This window comes from Ochotona princeps, chromosome 12, assembly GCF_030435755.1.
Source record: "Ochotona princeps isolate mOchPri1 chromosome 12, mOchPri1.hap1, whole genome shotgun sequence".
Classification (NCBI taxonomy): Eukaryota; Metazoa; Chordata; class Mammalia; order Lagomorpha; family Ochotonidae; genus Ochotona; species Ochotona princeps.
The window spans coordinates 14,526,106-14,532,339 of NC_080843.1; the positions used below are offsets into that span (position 1 = coordinate 14,526,106).

General features: G+C 36.1%; 1 non-coding gene across 1 annotated transcript; it reads right to left on the reverse strand.

Moving 5' to 3' along the window:
- Positions 1-5,652: 5,652 nt before the first annotated feature.
- Positions 5,653-5,814, reverse strand: LOC118758056 (U1 spliceosomal RNA). The gene has a single exon (XR_004995511.2). It is a non-coding gene; the product is annotated as a U1 spliceosomal RNA (small nuclear RNA).
- Between the last annotated feature and the right edge of the window lie 420 nt (positions 5,815-6,234).

The following is a 6,234-nucleotide window of genomic DNA, read 5'->3' on the forward strand; positions in this document are numbered from 1 at the left end:
ACAACTTGTAATATGGTAAAATGCTATTACTTCTCAAATAACATGTTTGAAGGTAGACAGAAAACGAGATAGAAAGAAAGGAAAAAAAGAAAGGGAGGTAAGGAGGTAGGGAGATATGATGAGAGAAAGAGAGAGAGAAAGAGAGATAAAGCAGAACAGGGTGGGACAGGTCAAAATCCTGAAATTCAATCCGAGTCTGGAAGAGGTACTGCAGGAATTCACCTTCTGAGCTAGCATCTGCTAACTCCTGTGAGAAGCGTTAGCTTGAAGCTGCATGCAGGGGTCCAACAAGAACTTAAACTCTGGGTATGAGATGTGGGCATCCAAAGTAATGCCATCTGCTACATCAATTACCATTCCAGGCGATATCAGCTGATCATTACCATTTAGGATCAGAGGCTGGGTTAGTATCTTGCCTCCAGCAGTAATAATGTGCTAGCAACAACCAATTATTTAAATTTCAATTTGAAAATTTATTTTTAGTTGCCAATTATGTATGTTTATGGGATTTAACATGATAATTGATATATGTCCAAATAGTAGAATGATGGCCTCAGACTTCTACATCCATTAACTCCCATATTTTTTGTAATCAGATCATTGAAGATCTGCGCACAGTGATATTGCAGTCAACGGTGTGAGGTTCTCTCTGGCCGTCACCACGTTGTGCAATTGTTCTAAAAGCTTACATCTCCCAGATGGCTGAAGCTTTACACCGGCTGTCAGCTCGTCTCCATCCACTCTGTACCACCTTATTATCTTCTAGATAATTGCCACTCAAGCAGATGTGAGGTAACATCTCATTGCATTTACAGTTGCATTTTCCTGATTAATGAAAACAGTATTTTGAAGTTTCATTTGTTTATTGAAAGGCAGAGAATGAGAAACAAAGAGGAGAAAGAGAAGTTGAGATTTTCCGCGTGCTGGTTCACTCCCCCAAATGTCCACAATAGGCAGAGTGTGAACCAGGCTGATACCAGCAACCAGGAACACCTTCCCAGTACCCACCCTGGGTAGCAAACACTTAAGTACTCGATCCATTACTGTTATCCTTCCAGGATGAGTTAACAAAAAGCCAGTTCGTAAATGGAGAAGTTGGGACATGAACTGGTACTGTGATGTGGGATGTAGGTTTCACAAGCTGAGGTTCAATCTGTTGCATCATAACAATCATAACAATCCCAATAATATGCAATTTTTTCTACAGTGTGTTTGTCATGTGTGTCTCCTCTTAAGACATGGATATTTAACTTCCTCACCAATGTTTATTTTGTGGTATTGATTCTGTTGCTGTTGAGCTTAACATCTTTAACAGATCTATTTTACCTGCTTCAGTTTTTTCATTGACTGCATTTTCAACAGGCTATCTTCCTTTTAGGATTGCCATGGTGTCTAAATGACGCAGTACTCACAAAACATTTTGCTTAGAATCCGACATTTAGTAGATACTTAGTGAGAAGTAAGTTCTATTTAATTTTTTTACTCTGAATTTAAAGGTTTAAAAAGCATTGTTTTTTAACTGCTAACTAAACTCCAATTCTACCAAGCATTATTGATTAGTATAATGACTATTTGGACTCATATGTTACTGGATACTTGTAAGGTGCCAAAATAAACCAAACAGATAAATTTCTAGTACCAACAAGGAGAAATATCTTTTCCATGAGAAATCAGACTGTTGGGATAGTAATTCAGTGATTGATTTTGTATAATTCATGGTGCTTACCAATGTCTTCTGATGTGGTGATGTGTGTTACATCAACTATAATTTATTCTTAATCCAACAAGCATTTAGGATTAACTTGGAAAAGAAAAAGCTGCTAAATATTTTATGGTAGGTATATCAGGGACTATTCTCCAGTGTAACTGGCATGATTTTCTCAACAGAACAATGTCCTAATGGAAATTTAAAAGAAAAGGTGAGATCGTGTTAGATTTAAAAAGAGACTCAAGGCGTGTGTTGTGACATAATGAGTCAAGCTTTGGCCTGTAGCACCAGTTGGAGCTCTAGCTGCTCCAGGTCTGATCTGTCTCGCTGCTAATGACCTGTGAACAGTAGTGGGAGGTGACTCATATATTTGGAGCCTCGCCACACCTGTGGAAAACACAGAAGATGCTCCTGGCTTCTTACTGGTGCTTAGTCCACCACTGACTGCTGCGCCCATCTGAGAAAAGTTGTGGGAAATGGATTCAAAAGTTAAGTTTATTTTAGTGCAAAATACTTGAAATATATGTATTTGAGAGGTCTTCCTTCCAAAGGTTTGAAAAACAGTGTATTACGACAAAACCATTGCTTGGATTTTAATTTTTTTTCTTCAAACTAAACTTAGTTTTAAATTCTAATTTACAAAAACCTTTTGAGGTATTATTATAAAGTATGTAAGATGAAAACTTAATGATATGTTGATATTAAATAGCTACAATGATGGGGTATGTGACTACCTGGGAGGATTTGTCGTAAGATGTGTATGGTATATTATGTGTCTGTATAATCATTTGCAAATGTTAGATAATGGCATTTCTATTTCTGTGATACTGTTCATCTGAGCTCTTACTTTCTAGAGCTTACAGAGCATACTGAAATAAAAATAAGATGTTGCCTTTGTATTTAGGATAAGTTTGAGATTTTAAAAATGAAGACCATTTTAACATAGGTGATAGCTGACATCATTCATAATGTGTTTTCCTTTCGTAGAATTAGAATTCTTTAAACTGAATGGACTTCAGTGGATGACAAGACATGTGGGTAGTCCTTCATTTCGAGTTGACATATGAAATTCTATTTTTTGTCAGCGATTTGAATCCCACTTTGGCCATCATTGGTAATTATTATGGATTCAGCTCAGTGTACAGTTTAGAAAGCAACAAGCATCATTGTTACCAATTACTAATGAAATCAGTTTTGCAAAGATTTCTCTAGAGAACATCTTTAATTTGGCATTTAAATAATTAAATAAAATCAAATGACACTGTAAATTGTTTTCATGTAAATCATCTAACAACAAATGTTATTTTTACATAAAATAGCATGAAGTAATTATAACATGTCTAACATGTCATGAGTCTTGAGAATATATTTATTAAATTTTCCTGTTAGAAAATAACAAAGCTACCTCATATCATTATTTGAATTACTTTGTTTTCTATATTGTTAAAGTTCAACATTTATAAATGTGTGTGTATTTTTGCAGTTTTGAATCATTTTGCACGAGTAGTTGGTAAACATTTCAATTATTTATCATAAAAATATCATTGAAGGACAGACAAAGTGAGAATTTCAGTATGGGCTCCTATTGTAGAAGCCTTCTGTGTGGCAGGATAAATCTCCCCCTTTTGTAATTTAGACTTTTTCCATTCTGCTTTGAACGCTTCCACTTTTCTCTACATATCTAACATCATTTAATTTCTGTTATCAGAGTCTTTGAATGACCAGTTTTACTCAATTTACTCCCGACTGTACTTGCTAACATATATTTCCTCAATATTTGGAAATTCAGGTAGGAGCCCTGTCACTCCAAAGAAAACACTTTGAGGTTTGTAAAGACAGATCCAACTGAGTTAAGTTCCTATGTTCAGTGTTGATTCTTTTTGTTTGCTCTTCTACAGTTTAATCTGTTTAGTCTTCCATTTGTTTGAAACATCTTTTTTTTTTTACATCCAAGGCACTGTTTTCCTTTTTCTCATGTTCTGTGTATTTTACTGTGTTGCTTTTTTTCTGCTACTCTAATCCTTTCTCATCTCACCTCATTGCAACCCATAAATTATTTTTAACATTTATTTGAAAAGCAGAATGACATAAAGAGAGGGAGAAACAGAGAGAAAAAAATTTTCCATCCACCGATTCACTGTTAGAATGGCCTCAAAACTGAGGCAGTAATAAGCTGAAGCTTAGACCCTGGAACTTCATCTTTGTCTCTCATGTGGGTGGCAGCATCCCAAGTATTTGAGACGACAAGAAACATGATACATCTTCATTTCAAATACTAGATTAAATTGTTTTCCATATTGCATCATTCAGTGCTAGCTAAAACTCCCAAACTATTTCTTGTTTTTCTTTGAAACCCACCTATAAAGGTTTGTTGAAGACACAAATCAACTGGCTGCTCCCACTTCTTTTTCAAACATTCTCCCTGAAACAGTTGCAAACTCTAGTTATTCCAGTATGCTGTGTCATTTTTTGCTTTCTATATTCCTTCTCAGTTATTATTTTCAAAATTTATTTGATTTGCTTAAAACAGAGCAAGAGAGGAAAGAGAGATTTTTCACCTTCTGATTCACTGAACAAATATGTGCAATAGCACTGGCAGGGCCAGGAGCCAGAAAACCAATCCAGTTCTCTCATAGGAGCAGAAATTCTAACAATGAGGCTATCACGTGCTACTTCCAAGACTGAAAATGACTAAGAATGTAACATTGGAAATAGGCCTGGGACTCACACTCAGACATTCTGATTTAGGATGTGTTTATCCCAAGCGATGTACCAACCACTGCACAGACAGTCATCCTTGTCTTCTAACTTGCATCCTGCATCAGATTTAATTACTTAATTTCCCCTCTTTTTCGTATTGTCCTTGATCATCAAATGAACTTGCATTTACTCTTAACATATTGGTTACTCATTACTATGTCAATTAATTCCATAGTGATGGAAATTTTCGCTGATGGTATGTTGGAGCTTTTAATGGACTGGGATGATACTCTGCTGGCTCTGTTTTCAGACCAGTGAACTTGACTGGACAATAAGATGCTGGACTCTGTGTTTGGTATATGCTTGCAATGGGGGATTCTCAACTGAACTTGAACTATGGTTATGCAACAAGGTGGAGGAATCCACCATGGTGGGAGGGTTTGGGAAGGGGTGGGGAGAACCCAAGTATCTATGTAACTGTGTCACATAATACAATGTAATTAATGAATTAATAATAAAAAAATGCTTATGCTTTTTCTTTTTAGATTGGTACTCGTTTCTCCTGAAGCCTTAATTATTACTCTGGCCCACAGCCTTTCTTGTCTAACTTCCTTATTGCTTGTGCAGAGCCTGGCATTTAATTATAGACTCAATGAAACCTTTTTTTTTTCTCTTTAAGTTTTCACACGTGTATATCCGTTTTCCAGTGAAATTACCAGTGCCTCACCCTGGAGGCCTATTCACCACAGCAGCTCTGTAAGGTTGTGATTTCCAACTTCGTGTTGCATGAAAGAAGGGGCTTACGTGGGCTAGCCTTGCTGTTATTTGGAAAGGATTTATCTGCCAATCCAGTAGCTTTTAAGTATTCACAAATTTACATGACTGACTTTTTAACTACAAACCACTCAATAATCTCTCTTTATAGTTAGTTCTTAGTGTAGCACTGTAATATAGATCCGCATTGTTATTATCAGAAAATCGGCCTAAAGAATTAAATAATGCACCTCCAGCCACAAATATTTGCAAAAAAATACTGAGTACATTCTATCGTCTTTTTTTTTTTTTTTTAGATCCAGAAACAGTCTCACCTTTAGTCTGAATTTAACACTGGAGGCATAGACAGATTTGCATAATCTTGTGTCAGCATAAACGTTCTTCACTGCACTACTCTGAAATATGCATAATTAAAATCACAACCACAGAAGAATATAGAAAGAAAAGTGTTGATTGTTTTTATTTTTTTTAAGGGGAGAGTGAGAATGCAGTCCCCCACTACCACAAACTATGCAGTCAAGTGTCCCACATTTGGGGAAATTGCAGGGGTCAGCAAGGCGGAGTGCAATGGGTGAGCCTGGCCCTGGGAAACCACCTGCCTGATCATGGTATCTCCTCTGCCAGGTAAGTATAAGACTGTTGATTGTTTTAAAACCCATACAATAGTAGGAATAAATGTAATCATTGTTAAAAAGCACTGTAACATAAGAATGTGTGAAAACAAAGTATTCTTTATAAGCATAAATTCCATCTGTTTAAAACTTTTAAACTAGCTTTTGTAAGTAGTAAAAGACACTCATCCATAAAGGTGCAGTATAATTAACTAATTTTTTTCTGATACAAATGGTAGTTCAGTTTACAACTTATAAAAGATCAGGGAATATTTCCTGGGACTTCTGCTAAAATGATCATACATCACTATATTGTTTTTCTTACACCTTGGATAAGGAGGACCTCTTAAGCATTCTGGAAAACTCTGAAATCCTGTTGATGACCTGCCATGGCCACTGGATGTCACTAAGACCAATAATATGGAAGTGAACCAGTACGTC